This window comes from Balaenoptera borealis, assembly GCF_965194805.1.
Source record: "Balaenoptera borealis genome assembly, chromosome: 12".
In the NCBI taxonomy this organism is placed as follows: Eukaryota; Metazoa; Chordata; class Mammalia; order Artiodactyla; family Balaenopteridae; genus Balaenoptera; species Balaenoptera borealis.
Genome location: NC_138869.1, coordinates 48,321,935 through 48,343,906, shown reverse-complemented (window position 1 = coordinate 48,343,906; position 21,972 = coordinate 48,321,935). Strand labels below are relative to the sequence as shown.

The window sequence follows — 21,972 nt, the reverse complement described above, 5'->3', positions numbered from 1 at the left end:
GTTTGCTGAGCACTGGAATAGTGTAAATGAGATTATAGGAAAGCTGTTTAATCTTCTCAACAGAATAATTCCCCCTCAGCATTCTTAAACTAAGCATCTTCTCAGGGGGAAAAAAAGTTAATGTGAATTATAAATCAGCCTTATCTATTTCTTAATGCAGTCCCACCCACTTCTTTAAAGATATAGGATAATCCAGGCTTTCTCTGCTTCAACCTCTAAGACAGAGCTGGTTCAACTTCTGTGTTTGCACGTACCATTCATCTTCAGAAAAGGGTGTTCAGCCCTAACTCTGCCCTCCATTACCTCCAGAGCTGTCGTGCTGCTTTGTGGAAACTTCCTAGGATCCCATCACCACCAAGTAAATGAAGCAGCTCCGCAGAAAGAGTAGATAATCAGAGAGTTGGCCAAGACACAGGGCAAACTCATCAGATAGATGTTTTCTTCAGCCACAATTGTCTCCTGAATGAGTGAAAGTGAATTATGAGTACTATTAGATCAGTTTCCAACAAAAAGTCTTGCCAGTTCTGTGAACCTGGCTTTCCACGCTCTGCTCCTGAGAACAGTGTATCTTCTCTCTGTGTGGGGCAGTGCGGGGGGCGGGGCGGTATAAAACATCCTCCGGCACCGTGGAGAATTAATGATTTCCTCCCTTATGAATGTCAGTGATTGTAATAGTAATAGTTTATGTTCCTTGAGCACTTACTGTAACAATTGGAGTTCTAAACACCTTTCCTAAACTGGGCCATTGAATCCCCACAGAAATCATAATGGAAATAATTATGATTATTCCCATTATTCAGAGGAGGAAACTGAGACTAAAGGAAGTTTGGAAACTTGCCCAAAGTAAGTGAAAGGGCCCTGCCTCCTGCACTCCAGCCATTAACTCTTTTTTTTTTTTTTTAAAAAGGTTGATTGATTGATTGATTGCTATGTTGGGTCTTCGTTTCTGTGCGAGGGCTTCCTTTAGTTGCGGCAAGCGGGGGCCACTCTTCATCACGGTGCGCGGGCCTCTCACTATCGTGGCCTCTCTTGTTGCAGAACACAGGCTCCAGACGCGCAGGCTCAGTAGTTGTGGCTCATGAGCCTAGTTGCTCTGCGGCATGTGGGACCTTCCCAGACCAGGGCTCGAACCCGTGTCCCCTGCATTAGCAGGCAGATTCTCAACCACTGCGCCACCAGGGAAGCCCCAGCCATTAACTCTTATGTCACACGGCTTCCCTGGCAGATCCCTGTCTCTCTCTCCTTCCAGTACCGAGAGGCTAAGTTTCCAATCAACCAGGAGTTTCTGTGTTCAGGATCTGATTCAACTAATTCACTAGGCCTGTGTAAACGAGTTAACACCCATTAACTTATTTCACTCTAAAGATCGCTATCCTAGGTTTGAGAAGACTGACCAACTGGCTGAGGGTCACGCAGCTAGAAAGTCGCGTTGCTTTATAGAGGTCGGCCTTTACTGGGCCACCTCCACGCCCTCCCTGGCCCTGGGACCCCAGGAGCCACAGCCTTGTCGGAGCAGGGACCCCAATGTGCTGCTGCAGAAACCGGGGAGCAGATTAGCTGGGACCAGGCTCCCCCACTTCTCTCCTCACCAGGGCCCTTAATAGGATCTGGGCTTCTAGATCGGGGTCAACCCCCTGACCCTGACCCTCATCCTTTTATTCTGAAAGTTTACCTAAGGCAGCTTCTGGCGGGTGGCGAGCAGCAGTCTGCTTACCCCTGGGGGAGAAGGGAGGCCTGAAAGTAAGAGGGAAGGGAGAACCAACCCAGCCTCAACGCAGAACTGAACTCTGCCCATCCCTGGGGCCGGGGTACGGAGCTTCCGTGTCCGCCTCGCAAAGGTGAGGCATTAAATGCCCGTGATTAGCAATTTTTACCAAGTCATCAGAGAAAACACACTGTGCTCTGGTGTTGCCCCATCAGCCTTCACTTTTTTTCTCGCTGTCATTTTCCTTTGCTCTGATTTTCTTTTACTTTTATTCTTTCTTTTAAACATTTTTTTCTTTTTATTCTTTTGTGTTGCTCATATTTCTCTAACTGCCCTCAAATCTCCTTTCTGAACAAGATGAGGTTTAGAGAAATAAGTGAGGATGAGTGAGGGGCCCCTGGACGCCCCTCACAGCATCCTCTAAACCGCTGCCTCCCCACCTCCTCGGAGAAACATCCTATAGAGTCAGAAAGGGCCTGACCTGAGAATTCTCTGCCACTGGAAGGAGTAGCTGGTGATAAATCCCATCATTTGCTTCCTTTCATGAGCTCAGCCACTGGCTGATAGAAAACTTGTATCCAGTGGCCCAGCTAGGAGGAATCTGCCCACAGCAGGGGACCCTGTGTCCCTCTGGACCCAGAAACTCACGGCGGGGCTGTTGGAGACATATCTGTGGTTGACTGTCTCTGCATTTCTGATCACACTGGCCCAGCTGATGAGCATCTGGAAGTTGACTTGTAATGTGGTGTTTCTCTAGAGTGAGCATCTGCAGGAAACCCAGGACTCTTAGGTCTTTTTGGCCAAAGAGAGCCTGCTTGGTTTCTTCCACCTCTGCCAGCAACAAAATGTACTGTCAGTACCAGAATCTTTGGGCAGAGAACGCCTTGGGCACCGAGGCAGAAATCCTATAATGGGCAAGGCTCTCGGCCAAGCACATTTAAATAGCGCTGATAGGGCTTCCCTGGTGGCGCAGCGGTTGGGAATCTGCCTGCTAATGCAGGGGACACGGGTTCGAGCCCTGGTCTGGGAAGATCCCACATGCCGTGGAGCAACTAGGCCCGTGAGCCACAACTACTGAGCCTGCGCGTCTGGAGCCTGTGCTCCGCAACAAGAGAGGCCGCGATGGTGAGAGGCCCGCGCACCGCGATGAAGAGTGGCCCCCACTTGCCACAGCTAGAGAAAGCCCTCGCACAGAAACGAAGACCCAACACAGCCAAAAATAAAAATTAATTAATTAATTTTTTTTAAAAAAAGAAATTCTTTAAAAAAAAAAAATAGCGCTGATAATAGTGTGAGGACCTTCGTTTCCCCAGCACAGCATTCTTTGTAAGTGGGGATCCTGGCAGCTGGGCAAGAAGCCAGCATCTCCCCATATTCTGTGGAGTGGGGGTTGGAAGTGTGGCCTCGGCCAGGACACTAACCAAGGTCGTAGCTCTGTTCTATGATAGAGGTGACTTCTTGCTGTGAGGCTGGTGTCCTACTTACTCTACCAGGACATCTGCCCTTAGGCAATGCCAGTGCTGGGTGGAAGCTGCAATCAGCCTGTGACAGGACTCACCCTATAAATGTGCTCATTGAAAGAAACCCTGTGATAAATCCTTAAAGAGAAATAATCTGCTATAAAGTACACCTACCCACTGACATACCCAGGCCCATGGAAGTACCTCTCCACTCCCCATATCCATCCCACCCTCACTTTGCCACTGTTTATCACCTCTGGGATCACAGAATTCCATATGGAGGCTCTGGCAGGTGGGTAGGCTGTAACCTTAGATACCTTTTTGGTTCATAGGGAAAGCATCCATGCTTGATAGGTTTATGTAGGTCTACATCAAACAAAAAGTGGCATCACTGAAAACAGTAATAGAATAAGATCCATGTCCCTTCTTCTCTTCCTTTATCATAGCTGCTCAGCCAAGTGTGGCCTGGTCACCACTGTTCAGCTTCTATGGAAGCTGAGTTTTGCCTTGAGATGATTTAACAGAGTACTGAGCTAGGCCCATGCAGCATCTTTCCGGGGTTCTGATGAAGGATTAAAAGCTGCACGAATCCTGTACCAGGTCAGCCAGTTGTTACTTCTCTGCCCACAGCATTTGGTGGTGGGGAGAAGTGACCCCTCCCACAGTTCCTACTGAAGGGATAGCCTGAGGTTGGCCAGAGCTGACCAGAGATGAACATCTGACCTCGTGGTGGGGAAAGATGGTGGGGAGAGCAAATCCATGGGCTGGGCTGAGTCTGGTAGGTTTCTCTATTGAGAATGTGAATTACAAAACCCAGACCCTGTGACTAGACCCTGTGTCATGGAGCGTCGGGCCCGTGCTGCTGCCATGGTGAGCCAGAGCTACAGTCCTTCAAGCATTTACTGAGTGTCTATTACATGGAGGAATCAGAAGCAGAAATGGGAGAATCTTATGGGCCAAGAGTTAGAGACCTCAGGTTCTGACTTAATAGGCTCTGTCCCATGAGCCTGGCTGACTTTATTTTCAGCCCTTGGAAGCCTGTGCAGTGCCTGTTAAGGGCTCACAAATAATCCCCCTTTTCTTAAACCTCCACAAGGGGGACTCTTTTTCTTGCTGCTCTGTGTGCCCAGAACAAGACAGCTCTGTATCCCCACCATGAAGGTCATGCCAGCGATGCTGCCGCCGAGGGCAGGAGGCTGCCCCAGCACCTACCGTCCCCTGAACCGATGCTGAGTCTCAGGGGTGCGGGCACACACTGGCCAGGTGAGAGGGCTGTTGGTGGAAGGCAGAGCTGCTGGAGAAAGTGCTCAAGGAGGAAAAGCATAACTGTTAAAATGAAGCAGATCTAAGGTATTTCTTTGCTTCTAAAACATGTGGTTTTTTTCTTCATAGTTTAACATTTGTGAAATGAGGATGTGTCTCACAATTCACAGTCTGGCAGCTAGAATCATTGTAGTTATCATGAACAAACTTGGCCAGGGCTGTTCCTGATGTTGTCAGAGCTACAAATGTTGAATTTGTTATTGAAAATATCTTCAGAAAGATTTCGCTGTAATTTGGCAAGCAAAAAAGTCATTGTGTTTGCAGAAAGGCATGGAAATGGAGCAGTGGAGTATATATTTTATATTAATGAAGCCGGTATTTTTGTTAAAGGAATGATTGCAATCTCATATTTCTTTCGAAGCAATAACCAAGTGCTTTAGAAACCCTCAGGTAGAAGAAATGGAGGTACATCTTGTTACTGAGATAAATGCACAAAGATGGCTTATCGCCCACCAGCACAGTGTGACCAAAGGCAGGAGAGATTGCCAAGTCCCTCAGAACAGATGAAAGGCATTTCGAAGCACCAGCAAGCTCTTGTGCCCCATCCATGCATTGAGCGGCAACATTGTTCAGGCTGTGTCCTAGCGTACTTGACAGTGTTTTTTGTTTTTTTTTTTTAGTGGCACATAAAATAATGGTATGACTTACAGTTGAAGGAATCTTAGATTAGATGAGATACGTTAATAATAACCATCAAACTGTGGCTGAACAGGCTTACACCCAACCGAGAAGAAAGCCAAAGGCTACTTGTGCTTCAGCCCCTGTTTATCCACAAAGGGTAACAATAGGGGAGAGCAGAGGGTTTCGTGTAGCTCTGCAGAACTTCAAAGTCGAAGGCTTTGTGGCTGTGGGTTTAATACATGAAACACACCCTCAAGCTCAGTACAGGCACTGGATGCTCAGAAACTTGCACTTGGCCTTGTCTATCAGTTTTAATTAACATGTGGAGTGAAGACAAAGGGAGGCCACAGTATCCTGTGTTTCTCTTCACTTCAGACGGAGTGCCCGCTGCTGCCAGATCCACGCCTTGCTGCTCCTTTTCCCTTCCTGCCTCCCCGGTCCCTTTCTTTCGCCATCATTCTCTTCCTTTTACCTCCTCACAGCAGCAGGCTGTACATACTGGTGAGAAAGGGAAGTTTGGATAAGATGGGGGTAACAACTCGTTCAGTACCTTTGCATGTATGTGTGGGTACATGCATGTGTACATACGTGTGCAGAGCCAATGCTTCCTCTCTCATTCCCAACAGGGTCTTCAGAAGTAGCGATGTGAAATCATGAGTTCCTCCCAATGTACCAAAAAAAAAAAAAAATCCATCAAGAAAAAATACATATGTGCTCCTCAGTCTAAAATACCTCCATTTTCATTCTTTTTTTTATGGCTAAGCAATATTCCATTATATATATATATATATATATATATATACACCACATCTTCTTTATCCGTTCATCTGTCAATGGACATCTAGGTTGCTTCCATGTCTTGGCTATTGGAAATAGTGCTGCAGTGAACGTTGGGGTGCATGTGTCTTTTCGAATTATAGTTTTCTCTGGATATATGCCCAGGAGTGGGATTGCAGGATCATATGGTGACTCTGTTTTTAGTTTTTTAAGGAACCTCCATACTATTCTCCGTAACAGCTGCACCAATTTACATTCCCACCAACGTGTAGGAGGGTTCCTTTTCAGTTTGCAAGATGACTTATGACTCTAAAATATTATTCTATGACAGTGCTTTCAATTGCATTGTCATAGAATATTTCAATTTCAATATTATCTCTGCGAAAGAGAAAATTTGTCTTTATCGGTACAATGGTAATTATAAGTCAACTGTTGTCATTTTGACAACACCAACCTAAAGTCATCCAGAAGAGGCTTAGCAACAGATTAAAAGTTCAGTGCTGTCACTTTAAGACAGGGATCACTTGGTACCCACATAATGTCAACATAGCTCATAAACTGCATGGCAGAAGCTGGGTTGACTGTGAGTGTATCATCCTTATGACTGAGAGTATACTTAAGATAATTCTTTCAAGAACATCAGCTTTTAAGAACATAACATTTTCAAGGTTATCTTTTGGGAAAAGAAAAAATTTTTTAATTCTAGAATTCTCCCATCCATAGATACCAATGTGTGATAAACACTAATCTCTGTCATCTTCATTGTTCAGGAGAGGAAATAGGCCAGGAGAGATGGGAAGCAACTGACTCAAGGGCACTCAGCTGCTTCCATGGCATGGCTGGAACTCAAGCCCAGAGCCTATCCCATTCCACCCAGCTTTGTTGCTGTATCATTTCGGCTCTTGCACTCCATGAAGCAAGTCTGGTCTCACTCTGTTCAGATATACAAAATGGTGACGCTAAAGGATACTTAATACCTCTTAGTTTAGTGTTTTTTGTTTTATATATATATATATATATATATATATATATATATAGATATATATAGATATAGATATAGATATATATTCTCTGTGTCTCCATTAAAACCTGGAAACAGAGTTTCAAGTTAACATTATCAATTCATGGAGGATAATTTTGTTTCTACGCTGCAACCAGAGCTCCCTCTAATGGCTATTTATTTGGAGAGCAAAGTCTGGGGGAAATGAAATAACCCCTGTTCTTTTAGAACTGAGGACTTTAAAAATTATAGTTTAATGAGTCATTATTTACCTTTGCAACTAGATCATTTTAAAACAAGACTTACCTGATGTGATAATTAATTTTATATGTCAGTTTGACTGGGCCACAGGATGCCCAGATATTTGGTCAAACATTATTTTGGGTATGTCTGTGAGTGTGTTTTAGATGAGATTAACATTTGAATCAGTAAACTGAGTAAAGTGGATTTCCCTCCCTAGGGTGGGTAGGCCTCATCCAATCAGTTGAAGGCCTGGAGAGAATAAAAAGGCTGACAGTCTCTCAAGTAAGAGGGAACTCCTCCTGCCTGACTCCTGAGCTGGGGCATCAGTTTTTCCTGCCTTTGGTGTGGACTGAAACATGGGCTCTTCCTGGGTCTTGAACCTGGCAGCTTTGGGATTGAAACCCACAATATCAGTTCTCTTGATTGTCAGGCCTTCAGACTCAGACTAGATACACCATCAGCAACCTTGGGTCTCAGCTCACAGCTGCAGATCTCAGCTTCTATAATCAGGCAAGGCAATTCCATATATATATCATACACACACACACACACACACACACACACACACACACACACACACAAACACAATCTGTTGGTTCTGTTTCTCTGGCGAGCTCTGACTAACACAATTGACTTCAAGGCACTTTGAAAAAAAACATGAAAAAAATACTGCTATTACACAGTCAGTTACAGTGTGGGGTAGTTCTCCTTAAAGCATAAGTCTGCCTACCTTCATGGGTGGTTTTGACTAATTAGTTGTCAAGTCATGCTGACAGTAAAGAACACAAGAAAATTGAGATCTGTGATCACTGATTTTTAAAAAAATATCATATAAAATATAAATATATTCAATAAAAGTAATATCGACTCTATTGATCTTGCGTTTTACATATCATATTTACTACCTCATTTGATGGGATCCTCACTGCCATGCTGAGAGACAGAGCAAATATCCTGAGCTCAGTACACAGATAGAACTGATGCCCTGATCCCCGCAGATAGAACTGACCTTTAATATTGTGCCTTTTCCATTATAACCACAATAGTACTCTGAGTCATGCTCTGCCACAAACCAGTAAGACAGCCTCTCCAGTTATTTCACTAATCACAGAGGCTGTTGATGATTTTCAATCCAAAACATGCACTTCAATGGCTATTTTCTGGCTGACTTGGTTCAGTAGCCTAGAGCAGAATGTAAACAATCCCAGGCTCTTATGATACACAAGAGAAGAAGATTACTTACTGTCTCACACAAACAGGTTCATACTGGAATTCCAGGTGTTTTTTTTTCACAGAGTTTTATTTTGATCCTTTCTCTCCCAGAAATCCCTGAGTGGAAATCCAATTATGTGGCTGTCACAAAAGTATTGACTTTATCATTGGGAAGGAAGTAAAAATGATCCACCATCTACCCATGTTACCATTCCCCTGCATCTGAAAATGAGCAGGAATTGTTACAAATAAAAACCAGGACTTACTTACTCTTTAAACGAGGCTTCTATATCGTCTCAGTTTCCCTGGACCTTGCTTTCTTCATTTATATGTCTTGGAGATTATTCAATAATAATGAATAAAGCTTTCATTTATTTTCCAAGTATTATACATTATTCCCTTATGTGAATTCTTAATAATTAATTTGACATCTTATTAATGAAATTCAAGTCCAGAAATCTTTATTCACGTCTGAAGGCAGAATAGAATATATTAATTAGTGATGAATAATACTTAAAGCTGTCACAAAGACCCTACATTTAATGTTCTTTTTATACAAAATGTTTATAAATATAATGATTTTTATTTGCTCTGTCTTCATGAAAAAAATCATAACTAGAATTCCAGATAAGCATGGATGGGCTGGCATTCTTCAGTCATCTACATCTATAATGTGCATAACCACAAGAAGGGAATCCGGTTACCCATATTACAATTACGGGAATATCTGTGTAGAAGGGAACCATGTCCAGGGTATGACCTAAGATCTGTAAAATCTTGGCAAATGTTACCCAAATGTAGGCCTTTCCTCAGGAACAAAAACAAAAGCAAAAACTTGCTATCTTCCCCATCTATGTATATAAGAGACAGAAATCATTTTATACTCTGTCATTTTCTACTACATTCATTTATATTTATATATATATTATTATTATTGAAGTATAGTTGATTTACAATGTTGTGTTAATTTCTGCTGTACAGCAATGTGATTCAGTTATGCATATATATATACACACACATTCTTTTTTTATATTCTTTTCCATTATGGTTTATCATAGGATACTGAATATAATTCTCTGTGCTATACAGTAGGACCTTGTTGTTTATCCATTGCGTATATAATTGCTTACGCCTGCTAACCCCAACCTCCCACTCCATCCCTCCCTCAACCCCCTTCCCCTTGGCAACCACCAGCCTGTTCTCTATGTCCATGAGTTCATTTCTGTTTTGTAGATAGGTTCATTTGTGTCATGTTTTAGATTCCACATGTAAGTGATATCATATGGTGTTTGTCTTTCTCTGTCTGACTTACTTCACTTAGTATGATAATCTCTAGTTGCATTCATGTTGCTGCAAATGGCATTATTTCATTCTTTTTTATGGCTGAGTAGTATTCCATTGTGTATATGTACCACATCTTCTTTATCCATTCATCTGTCAATGGACATTTAGATTGTTTCCATGTCTTGGCTATTGTGAATAGTGCTGCTGTGAACTAGGGGTGCATGTATCTTTTTGGATTAGAGTTTTGTCTGGATATATACCCAGGAGTGGGATTGCTGGATCATATGGTAATTCTATTTTTAGTTTTCTGAGGAACCTACATACTGTTCTCCATAGTAGCTGCACCAATTTACATTTCCACCAACAGTATAGGAGGGTTCCCTTTTCTCCACATCCTCTCCAGCATTTATTATTTGTAGAGTTTTTAATGATGGCCATTCTAACCCATGTGAGGTGATACCTCATTGTAGCTTTGATTTGCAATTCTCTAATAATTAGCAATGTTGAACATCTTTTCATGTGCCTATTGGCCATTTGTATTTCTTCTTTGCTGAACTGTCTATTTAGGTCTTCTGCCCATTTTTCTATTGGGTTGTTTGTTTTTTTGTTGTTGGGTTATATGAGCTGTTTGTATATTTTGGAAATTAAGCCCTCGTCAGTCACATTGTTTGCAAATATTTTCTCCCATTCTGTAGGTTGTCTTTTTGGATTTTTTATGGTTTCCTTTGCTATGCAAAAGCTTGTAAGTTTGATTAGGTCCCATTTGTTTATTTTTGTTTTTATTTCTATTGCCTTTGGAGACTGACCTAAGAAAACATTGGTACGATTTATGTCAGAGAATGTTTTGCCTATGATCTCTTCTAGGAGTTTTATGGTGTCGTGTCTTATGTTTAAGTCTTTAAGTCATTTTGAGTTTATTTTTGTGTATGGTGAGAGCGTGTGTTCTAACTTCATTGATTTACATTCTACTACATTCATTTTTTAAAATTTCTTTTCTGCCACCTTCCATAGAAGACTTAAAGAAAAAACACAGTAAAGTAGAAAAGTAAATATAGAAATAAAAACGGAATTCAGGAAAATGCAGAAGAGCAAACTGAAGAAGAAAGTCAAAATATGAACGTGCAGACTATTACTTATCAGAAGTAGAGTGACAGGAACAGTTTATTGTTCACCAAAGTCTGTTTTTCTTCTTCTTGGGCACACAACTGGATTGCACTCCCCGGCCTCCCTTGCAGTTTGATTTTCAGCCAAGGGGATGTGAACAGAAGTTGTATGTGCCATTTGTGGCCACGGTCCATGAAACCCTTCCTTTGCATTCTTCCATACTCTTTCCTCCTTCCACTTGACTGGGAGGAACAGGACAGTAGTGACCTTGGAAGCCCTGTTCTGAGGATGGCAGGGCCTCTCTCATCCTAGGTCCTTTAATGCCTATGTGGGGGAGAGGTGTCCAGCCAATCCACACACCTGCCCAGGACTGTCACCTGAGCCAAGGCACAAATTTTGATTGTCTTTGATCCATCAATCAGTGTTTGTTACTTCAGCCTAGCATAGCCTAAACAATACATGCGATCGACACAAAGCACAATAAACCCATATTTTCTATTTGGATTTTGGCAGGGCTTTTAACAGATGGGAGATAGTCTAGACAGACATTCACCCAGCAAACAGCAATTCAGGGCATTCCTGGCTTTAGAACTAGTTAGTCCTTCTTTTCAACATTGGAGTAGGTCTCAGCTGGAACAAGGGGTTAGTTAATCCTCCAAAGGGTTAAGCCCAGAACACTTTGGCAGTGTTGCCAGTGAGCCTCAGGAAACTTCGGGGACAGGAAATGTCCAGCTGAAGGGCATCATCATTTCAAAAACCACGAGATCACAACTGGAGACTGAGGAGCCCACGTTGTCTGTGAGTCATTGAGTTGAAACAAGGAAGAAGAGGCCAGTGTCTGGAGTTGGTCAAGTTGGCAAAATCAAAAACCCCAGGGGATGGCAGGTCAATATGCAAGTCAAGAAAGGCAGGATCCAGGCTGCTGGGTTCAAATCCCAGCTTCACTCCTGACTAATTATGGAATCTTGGGCAACTTATTAATGTTTCCAGGCTGATTTATTTCTTCTTCTACAAAACTTGGGTAATAAAGCTATGTATTTCAAAGGGTCGTTGTGAAAATTAAGTATATCTAAAAGGCTTAGATCAGTGCCTGGCACATAGTAAGCATTCAGGAAATGATGACTATTTTTTATGCATACGAAGCAGAGGATGGTGGAGTATGCCTTGGGGGGATCAGGATCCAGTGCAAACCAGGAGCCTGGCCAGAAAGGGCTGAGCACCAGGCTCTCCTCAATACAGACATTCCCATCTGAAGCTGTGGCCTGTGGCTTTTAGTCTTGGCCTACCTGGATCTGAAGTGTGGAGTAGCTGGGTCATCCCACTACCCTACAACACCCGTTGGTTCTCCATTGCCCCGTGTGTTATGTATGGCTCCTCCTAAAAGCCCTGCCAACTTCCCACTACCCTACAACACCCACCACTGGCCAGGCAGCATGTAGGAGCTTCCTGGCCACTTACACGGGGGAGAGAAGGCAGCAACAACAGGAATTGCCTGTCCCGAGGGAAGACACCCCTAAGGCCTCCCGGGGGGACACCAGTCAGTTCATTGAGATTGACCAGGAAAAGAGAGCTGGGGAATAGAACTTGCATGGGTGTCAAAATCTCAGATCCTCTAAATATCAGCTATGTGACTTTTGGGTGAGTCTCTGAACTTTACTTTTTTCTCATCTAAAATACTATTTTAAATTGCTACATTATGAATAAATAAGGTAATGTGGTATCTTATGAAATACCTGATAGGGCATAGCTCAGTAAATCTTTAACACATGTCAGTGGAAGGAGGGAAATGGTGTTTATACGGTGTGTGCTGATGGGTGAGTGGCTGGTGGGCATGTGAACAATTTAGTGTATTCCAAAAACCACACTTGGAAGCATTGTTGGTTGTGATTAAACATTTAATTATGTCCAGCGTGTGGTGAGTTGATTCTGGTGCTGTAAAGTATCATTAAGACTCTGTGTGTGCTCGGTCTAGTGGGCGTACCATGGCACTCTAGGGGCTGCTCCCTGAGTTCCTCTGCATTAGCAGTACAGGTCTATGGTTTGCCCATGGTCTGGGGACACCTTACTCCAGGACCTCCTCGTGGCTTCCATCATGGTTCTCCATTGCCCCGTGTGTTATGTATGGCTCCTCATTCACAGACAGAAGCTGTGGGTGATTGTGTTTGCACTCCTTTTATTACTGGGCTTTCAATATTTCCACCATGTGTTGGATCCTCTTCTAGAACTTCACCTCGGGCTGAGTTCTTAGGTACAATGAACATTTCCAGACTTTGCAGGGAAGTCCTAATTCCACGGAAGTGGCCTTATCTCCTGCTTTGCTTCTACATGCCTCCTAAACCTCATCCATGCTAATCACTCGGAGACCACCTTCCTGCCTCTGCATGACCATACACAGTATTGCCTCGGCTAGGAATGCCTGGTCCCTGGGGAGTGTAGGGGTGGGCAGATGGGTCTTTGTGTGATTTGCTGGTGAGGTGATTTACTCTTACAGATGAATTCTGCTTTTTTGACCTTAGAGTCCATTCCCTCAACTACTTTCTGGACTTTTAAACAGCCTCCTGTATGTTTTTCCTGCTGGTCTCTCCCCGCTCAACTCTGGCTTCACAGCCTCCAGAATGATGTCACTTACTAAATTGCTCTTCACGATGGAAAGTGTTTTGAACAATGGGTCTGGGTGTGTGCCTTCATCACAGTTTCTCTGAGACACTCAGGGCAGATCATTTACCCTCTCAGGGACTCTGTTTTTCACCTGTAAATTAGGCATGTTGGACTATATAAAGTCTAATGTCTGTACTTGTTCTGCAGGTCTGGATGAAGGGAGTGGTTTTACAAACTTCATTGTCTTATAGACTCAGATGACACCTGTGCATGAGGACATTTCTGACTCCAAAATGTCACCGGCTCTTATGAGAAACTATGGCATCCATTCTGTGTAAAAATAATGTTAGTGAAGAATTCATTGGGGCAAAATGCCCTCTGTTATATATAAGAATACAGACAGAGAGACTGAGCGCATGATGAGAGATGATCAGTGTGTTGTGTGTGTATCTTGGGAGGGCGGCATGGAAGCCCGTATGTAATAGAATTCAGGTAGAGGAGCAAAGCCAGAGCAGGAGATGGTCTAGATTGTCAGTATCAAGAAGCCACTGCCCAGGACCTGGAGGGAAAGCTGGGTTGGGCCACCCAGAGTTCAGCTGGTGATGGCAAGAACCAAGAAGAAGGAGGGCAGTGTCAAAAAACTACAGGAGAAAAATTCATTCAGTCTGAGGAAGGAACCAAAACAAGGGAAGTAGTGTGAGGGGTAGGTATGAGTGAATCTGTACGTGGAATGTTATTTTGACTATGGACTCACCAGCCTGTGACTATAGAAATAGGATAACATTATATTAATGCTCCCAAAACAACTTCAAGTTCCAACAAAGTACCCCTAATTTTCTGAGTGTTCACAATGGCGTTGACACACCAGGCTTCCTCAGCAATTAAAGTCTGCCTTCTCTTCACTTCAAGCTGACATTCCCATCTGCGAAGGCCCATTGCTTCTGCTTACTGAGGGTCTAGAGGTAGAGCCTTCTGTATTTTTATATACGTCCAGGCAATAGGGGTTCGGCAGTGTCCGAGCAGTATCCCCCAAATTGCCACAAATTATGTTCAGTGATTTAAAGAGACAGGACGGGATCGATGGTCACATGCTGACAGCTTTCCTTTTTGCCCTCTCTTCAGGGGTCTCATCTTTCCTTCAGAGATGTTAGGAACGAGGGCAGTTTGCTTAGAGCAGTAGGCCGTCTCCATCACTATGAATCCAATTTGGCTCACAAGTGCCCGGGGTAGGTTCTCACAGTGACACCCATCGGAGAAAAGAGGAGACTAAGGAAGGCAAATCTGCCAATCCTGCGTGATAGACACAATCCTGCATGATTGACACTGACCACAGACCATGCTCAGAGGCTCACAGACACCCATCCTTGGACTTAACGTATTTAAACAAAGCCCAAAGCCCTCCTCTCCTTTCTTTGCTCTTCCTCGAACCCCACTCAGTTTCCACCCAGTACTCCATCACGCCACGCCCTGGGCAGCCCCACCGTGTGCTGACTTCTTGCCCAAAGCAGCCCGCCCCCACCTCCTCTGGGGAGAGGGTTTGACCTCCTCCTTGCCTGGTTGCCACCATGCTCTCCTTTGTTGATGATAAACCTGTTGCTGGTTGGCTTCCTTCCAATTTTGTGTAAACCACAGTATGTATCTAAGATACCGACTTTGTAAAGAACCAGATGTTATCATAAGCGCCAATTCGTGTTTAAATGACCTTTTTTTTCACTTGTTTTATCCTACATTTAGTTCTTAGAGACATCAATTGGCATTTTTATTGACCTGTTTTTCCACTTGATTTTTGTACTTTTGATTGTGGTGAAGGCAAGCATGTTTCTCCTCATCTATTCATGACCAAGCTTATCCCTTATCATTCTACTTTCTGTTCCTTCACTTATTTTTTTATAATTCCTTACTTTTAAAATCTCCTTAGAAAGAGAAGCTCAGTTAAAATTTACATTTTTATGGCACATCTTCCCTTTTATTTTATCTTTCTTCTTTTACTTTTTAACTAGCTTTGATACTTCTTCACCACATCCTTTTTTTCTGTTTGATATTGCCCACTCAGAGTTGTCTGTTGGTCAGGGTCCACTTAACATTTTGTGACATCTACGAGATTTTCTCCTCTCGTAGTGAGGCACAGTGAGGTCTACCGCAGGGAGAGAGGCTGCTTCTGATTTGCCATCTGAGGCACACAGCCACGTGATAATAAAAATAACATAGAAATAGGATGTAGAGCCCGCACCTGTGCAAAGTGAATCATTGCTGAGTAAATGGTCATAGCAACATGATATAACCTGCAATACCTCATGCGTGCTGGCTACTTTATAAAACCTCAGCAGCTTTCAGGGGATGCCTCTATCTGCTGTGCAACCACTGTTGGCAATACTTAGGAAAGATGGTAATTTATTGCTAGAAAGGTAAGAGAAACTACTCTTAAAGGTCATCCCTGGCATCACCAAAAATCCTGATTCCCTTTCGATCCGCTTGCATCCTTTTCTATCAAATAAACCACATTTCACAGAGATCTTTGGAATATTGATATTGTCCTATGACTGTGTCCTGCTGCGGGTTCATCTCCTTATAGAAAAAGACAGCATGCTGCATTTTCAAACTGTTGCTTAGAAAAACTTAAGTGTAGGCTTCACATAATTTTTATTAATTGATACACAGCCTTTTCAGTAAACAATTTCAGAGACTGTATTTTTCAGGCAATTCTGTTTTATCTTCTCTTTTGCCTCATTATGGATTTATGACTCTCTGATACCTTAATGCAACCTTGTTTTCTTTCAACATCTAGAATCTACAAACTAATCCTGATTTTTTTTCCCTGCCCAGAAATATGGAGTCAACTGTCCTCCAAGGGCTTTGTTCCTTTCGTTGGAGAATAGTTTTAGAACCCACAAGCACTAGTTCCACAATTAAGCTTGTCCCACATTCCAACTGGAATTTGGCAGATGGCAGCAAAAATATCCAACGGCATAAATCACTGTAGGGGCGGAACAGATAAAGCCTCCTTTAAAAACATGTCCATTGATATTTCCAATTCATCTCAATTTTAATAAGTTCTTCTTGGCTTGCTCTAACAGAAGAGTTTATCAATCCATTCTTTTTTTTTTCAATTTTTGAACAACTGATTTTTCTTGTTTCCATGAGTATTAATTTCTTAAAAGCAATATATTATCATACCAAACCAGAAGTCTAAATATCAGTGTTGCCTCCCCAAATTCAGAAGCCTCCACATCTTTTCTTCTGTCTCCACCCTCAGCTCAGCCATCCTGAAACTAGCTTCACGGTGAGCAGGTCCCATCGATTCTTTGGTCAGCATCGTCTTAGCACCAGTATCTGAAAGGAGAGAAACCCTAGCCTCCATCTAGGGGAACACCAAAGAAACTAAGATTTCGGAACACTCAGGGTGACACATAGATGGCTTGTTTGCTTAATAAAAGATAATAAAACGTAGAATACAAAGTTAAAAAAATCCTCTGTCAATTTTTTCCATTTGAGCTCCTAATTGGAATTTATTTTCCCATTATATTTTTTCTTTCACTAGTGCCTTCGTATATTTACAGGGCAACATTTTTAGTAAAAAACTGTAGTTTCACACAGGCCCATAGGTATATACAGTGTCCTGTACCGACTCACAAGGGTCAACTTTGCACATCTCTTCCCAATCCTGCACTCAGTGATATCATGTTTGTAGCTTACAATCAGCCATAATGGAAGTATTTACACCATGGAAATTGGCAAACACTATCAACCAGGACTTTCCACCCAGAGGGCCGGTTTTTAAGCATATATCAGGACAACTCTGGGTACACACCTCAGTTTTACCAAAACCGGTCAAAATGTCAGAACACAAAATCAATTGATATACTATACAATTCTATATTCTGGTATAGAATTATCAGAATAATATGCCAAACATTATGGTTGAGAATTCCCACTCAAGAAATTTACATAGAGTAGCTTTTGGAGCTTTATGTAATTTTTGTAATATTCACTGCGTAGTGCTCCCCGGAACCAACCCTTGAAAGACAAAAAGTACAATTGGGTTATAGTACATTTCAGTTATAATTCCATTTTGTTATTCACCAGTTTCAAGTAATTTCCAGATATTTTTGATCCATTCCCCAGAGGCCTTTATTTCCACAACAGACAACATAGAGAATTCAGTAATTTCTAGTTATTAACATTTCTGTGCTGATACTCAATTTTTTACATGAATTAATACACACCATGCTCTCTCCTTGATGTCATATTCTGTAGTAACTGTGTATTATCTGGATGATATGGAGGATAGAACCCAGCAAACTTGGAGCATGGGGTCTGGCTTTACCAAAATCTAAAACGAGCTAAAGGAATGTGAAGTTTCCTCATTGGGTCTGAGTGGGGCTGGCCCACTAATTTGTTCTTTCAGGTGGTCTGTCATGGCACCCTTGGTGTTATTCCCAGTAATGTAATGGCCTCAGGTATCTCATCGTTGGAAACTGTTCATAGTAGAGGTTCTCTTTTTGTTGTTCATTTAGCACCTGAATTTAGGCAGGAAACATTTCTACTTGAAGGCTCTGTGTAGTTTGATTCCCTGCCTTTTTATTGCCACTTCTACAGAGAAGTGGCCTCCCCAAGTGAGGAAGCCAGGACACTCTGTCCCTCCAGCTGCCTTGGGACAGTACTTGTCCTGCTTCCTCTTTTCGGGAGTATGGCGTTCTGAGCTACAGCCCATCTGAGTCTAGCACGCTTCCTCCCTACTTCTGGCACTCCCTCTCACCCAGCCCCACACCTCGAGCAGGACTTCCCCTGGCATTGCCCCCAGATTCTCACTTGCCCTTTAAGCTTGGCTAGGTCTGGCTGTGCTCTCTCAAGGACACAGATCCATGGCCTGGTTAGTGCTTCAGGCATCTGCCTGTGCTTGGCCGCCCCAGCTCCCAGCAGAATGCCGGCCCCGATGCCCTTGCTCTCCTGTGCTCTGAGTTTCCCTCCACCTAATACTGTCCATTTTACATCCCTCCACATTCTACTACGTTCCATTATCTTCTACTGTGCTTTCCTACCTGTTACCAAAGGAAAGTTGGGAGAGAGGGAGGGGTACATTCTAACTCTTCCCCCTTTTGCCATGTCAGAAACCAGCAGAAACCACAGTACAACCCAGATAAAAAATTGACTCTGAACGAGTATCTTTGTTTTCTAAGACTTGTAACCTTGGAGAGACCCCAGGTTGATCAGTAGTCTCCCTTACTTCCCCAAGCATGTTTGTGTCTGGCTAATACTGTTGACCATTTCCATATAGCTTTTAATTCTGTTCTTTCTTCAAACCAGGAATTATTTCATATCTTCTTTTTGATTTCCAAGACGATAGATATTTCTTGGATTATATTTCTTGGTTATATTTTGTTTTGCTAGTACCCCGAGATTGCAGCCCAGAAATGTTGTAATAGTTTATAAATTCTCATAAGTAGCTTATGAGAATTTTTCCCACATCCTTGCCAAAACTTGATAATTTTTAATTTTTGCCATTATGGTGGTTGTACAACAATATCTTTTTTCTGCACATCCCTGAAGAAAGATACATATCTTCAGGTTGAAGAAACTTGAGTCCTGAGCAAAATAAATAAAAATAAATCCATACTTAGTGATGTCATAGTGAAACTTCAGAACACCAAAGACAACACGAAAAATCTCAAAATCAGCCAAAGGGAAAATACAGTTTACTTACAATGGAAGGACAAGCAGACTGACAACGCATTTCTCATTGGCAATTATAGAGGTCAGGAGACAATAGGACAATATCTTCAAAATGCTGTTGGGAGGGAAAAAAAAACCTGTCAAACTAAAACTCTATATTATTCTCCCAGTGGTTGTGTCTGTGCATCCTCAATTGACCTCCCCCACCTTCTTCAGAAATAGATACTGAGGGTAGGTGTCTGAAGCTGGGCAAATCCTAGAACCTCATGCCTTCTGGTCATATGATTGTTCCCTTCCTTTGTCCAGAGCCTTTTAGCTCTACCCCAGGATTGCAAATACCACTTGGCAAGGCAAAGTGCTTTGGTTAACCAAATATTTCATGTTCCTAAAGCCTGCCCCGCCTCAGGGAGCTTTGTTCAATTTGCTTAGCCCTAGTGCGTACATGGTTCTAGGTCCAGAGACGGGGACCAACATATCCTTTTCTCAGCCCAGTTTGGCTCCAGACCTTGTTCTATATCAATAAATAGACGCCTAGACTCTATCTGATCACAGTAGTCATCACAGCGGTCAGGTTCCTAGAGTTCTAGATGACTAAAAAGTGGTAAGCTGACCTCTGTCAACTAGCCTCCTTTACAATAGCCTCTGAAAATTTATTTCCATCTAAGTGTGCTAAATCTTTTAGATTCAAAAAGTTTATCTTCTTTGGTCTGCACAGTAGCCCTGTGAGAAAGGGAAGGTGAGGTAGGCGTCATCCTTTCACTCTCACAAATAAAGAAATCACAACACAGATGGGTCAAATGACTTGACCAAAGTCATACAGCTAATGAGAAACAAAACCATGTCTGAGCCCAATTTTTGTTATAATTGCCCTTTCCAGAATGCAGGGATTTTTGCCCATTTTCCTGAAACTTTCTTTGACCTACTACTTTCAATGCCAACAGTTGGAAAACTTATTAATTTACTATATTCGCTCTTATGTGAAGGTATTATATGTTTGCAAAATACCCAAGATGTAGACAGCAAGGTAGGAAATATCAAGAAATTGAGTGTATGTTTAGAAATCAGCTAATTAATTTTTTAAAAATCAAGATGTATATTATACTGAGAGGTTAGCATATTCAAATGAAATCTTATTTTATAAATACTCATTGCAGATAAAGCTTAAATAGGCATACTCATAGAAATATTGCTCAGGGAAGAGGAAAAAAAGATTTGAAAATTCAAGAATTTCAGTTCAATAGATTATTATTTTCTGAAAGCTTAAGTAAAATCGAGTACCTTGATCATGAGAGTTACTCTCTGGAATAGTGGCAAGGATCCTTGTGGGATCCTGACATTATATCATTATCTACTTCTAGATACTCTGACAAATGGAGGCAGAGGACCCTGCAACAGAGGAAGGACTCTGCCCATTTCTTTTTTCTGAGTGGATAACATGAGTTCACATTTGGTCTTCCCCTGGCATAGAGTCTGCAGCTGCAGCTCCTCAGATGAAATGCTTTATTCCTCACTAGGGCCAGGGTATGGAAAATAATCACATTTTTCTCTAAGACACAGATGTAATCCCTGAGTAAATGAGCTGGAGGATGAGAGCAGCCTGAAAGTTTTAGGAGGAAGTGTCTTACAGGAAGTCATACAGCATAGGGGACCTTTTGTGTACAAGCTGTTACTAAGCGCATCTTAAGAAAGACAATGACATACTTATTTTAATGATGATGCTTTTCTTACTATTATTATTACCTTTTAAAAAGGAATTGCAAACATGGCACATTTCTAGGTAGAGTCTGCTCACCACAGCAGAGTGGAAAGTAGACCACATCCACACTCTGCCAAGTCAATAGCATGGTGGAAATGAAGGTTTAAAATGGGGCCAAAAGGAGATTCAAGGCCATGTTTTCAAAGCTGTTTCCATAAATCCCAGAAAATGACAGTTGTCCATATCATGTAATCGAGGGGAATGAGAAACAACACAGGGATATGAAACCATGGTCCTCGCCCTTTTGAGGACTGCATTCTAGGGGTAAAGACAGGGGATAAGTATACAAATAAGTACATGAGGTAAATACAAGTAGTGAAGAGAACTATGACTATGAGAATGAGTGTCGTGTTTCCCTGTTTTACTGAGTGAGTACTTTGTACATGCCAGCTCTACACTGCTTCCTTGCATGTTCTTCCTACTTAATTGTCCTTATCTATAAAATGAAGCCTAAAGAGCTTTCGTCACTTATCCAAGTTCACACAACCAGTAACACTCAGACAGGGGTTTGACCACAGGTGTGTTTGTTTTCAGCTCCCTCACTCTGAATCACTGCACACACCACCTTTCCTAACAATGGTAAAGTGATAGCTGCCATGGTCAACTCCCACCACTGTGGAGAGTGTGAGAGGCGCCCTGATCTGTGCCCTTGGCCCAGACCCATCCCTACACCCTCCCACCCATGAGCCCATCAACCAATAAAGCAAGCGCTCGCCGACCCAGGCTGTGCTAAATGCCCCTGTGAGTCTAGGCATCCAGCCCCATATGGATGGAGGAGATGGTAGCGTACTCTTAGGTGTGCTCAGCTATCCTCTGGAATAGTTGTGTGACCTTGAGCACCTGAAGTTGTCATCTGGACCCTCTGCCTGATGGCTGGAATTCTCATTTCTGAGTCTTTACTTACATACTACTCAATAAATCTCTAAATAATTTTCTCTTCAATATATTTTCATTATTTACTCAGTCAGCAAATATTGACCTTGTTGGCCAGTGACACTGGTGATGAGCAGACTTGTCCATGAACTTGAGGACAGACCCTTTTGTTTTGATCTCTTAGATATAAATTAAAAAGTGCTTACTGCTCCAGGGTCCCATGTGAAAGGAGAGCTCCTAAAAAACTTGGGTGGAGAGCAAAGGTCAGGTAGTCCTATAAAAATTTGAAATGGGGCCTTAGATTTTGAGACAAAATGAGTTCTCTATTTAGAAAGGGAAAATACAC

At 42.4% G+C, this 21,972-nt stretch overlaps 2 protein-coding genes across 11 annotated transcripts in view; one reads left to right on the top strand and one right to left on the bottom strand.

The window, feature by feature from the left end:
* The window catches only part of LOC309608508 (uncharacterized protein), a gene marked incomplete at its 5' end in the record, with an annotated part of 555,765 nt that overhangs the window by 478,597 nt on the left and 55,196 nt on the right, over window positions 1–21,972 (top strand). The gene's annotated exons all lie outside the window — the stretch shown is intronic.
* Window positions 6,931–21,972, bottom strand: part of MOBP (myelin associated oligodendrocyte basic protein) — a 53,375-nt gene continuing 38,333 nt past the window's right edge. For both annotated transcript variants that reach the window (XM_082348794.1, XM_082348795.1), the window contains 2 exons: window positions 19,029–19,112; window positions 6,931–18,910 (listed from right to left, as the gene is read on the bottom strand). The gene's annotated coding sequence lies outside the window, so the exon portion shown is untranslated. The remainder of the gene's footprint in view (window positions 18,911–19,028; window positions 19,113–21,972) is intronic.